The sequence below is a fragment of the Arachis hypogaea genome, chromosome 11, assembly GCF_003086295.3.
Source record: "Arachis hypogaea cultivar Tifrunner chromosome 11, arahy.Tifrunner.gnm2.J5K5, whole genome shotgun sequence".
NCBI lineage: Eukaryota > Viridiplantae > Streptophyta > Magnoliopsida > Fabales > Fabaceae > Arachis > Arachis hypogaea.
In genome coordinates, this window is record NC_092046.1 from 76,910,691 (window position 1) to 76,911,401 (window position 711).

Sequence of the window (711 nt, forward strand, 5' to 3'; positions counted from 1 at the left end):
GATTTAATGAGATTAATCCTTGCCAATTCTCATATTGTGGTTAGTGATTAGGATAGAGATCTTTGACCACCAACCCTTGCCAAGACCTTTTTAGCCATTAGTTTACTTTCTTACCATTTATCTTTCATGCTTCATATCAAAACCCCAAATATAACTCACAACCGATAACAAGACACTCCATTACAATTCCTAGGGAGAACGACCCAAGGTCCAATACTTCGGTTTATAAATTTTAGGGGTTTGTACTAGTGACAAACAACTTTTTGTATGAAAGGATTAGTGATTGGTTTAGAAACTATACTTGCAACGAGAATTCATTTGTGAAATTCTATACCATCAAAAATCCGTTCATCACCAAGTTCTTTCCTCCTCAAAAGCTGAGCAAGCTTAGAGTGGATGTTCAAACCTTCAGACAGAAAGAAGGTGAATCCCTCTATGAAGCTTGGGAAAGATACAAACAGTTGACCAAAAAGTGTCCTTCTGACATGCTTTCAGAATGGACCATCCAGGATATATTCTATGATGGTCTGTCTGAGTTATCTAAGATGTCATTGGATACTTCTGCAGGTGGATCCATTCACCTAAAGAAAACGCCTGCAGAAGCTCAAGAACTCATTGACATGGTTGCTAATAACCAGTTCATGTACACTTCTGAGAGGAATCCTGTGAATAATGGGACGCCTATGAAGAAGGGAGTTCTTGAAGTTGATA

General features: G+C 38.3%; 1 non-coding gene across 1 annotated transcript; it reads right to left on the bottom strand.

Moving 5' to 3' along the window:
• Positions 1-383: 383 nt before the first annotated feature.
• Positions 384-491, bottom strand: LOC112725068 (small nucleolar RNA R71). The gene has a single exon (XR_003164198.1). It is a non-coding gene; the product is annotated as a small nucleolar RNA R71 (small nucleolar RNA).
• Between the last annotated feature and the right edge of the window lie 220 nt (positions 492-711).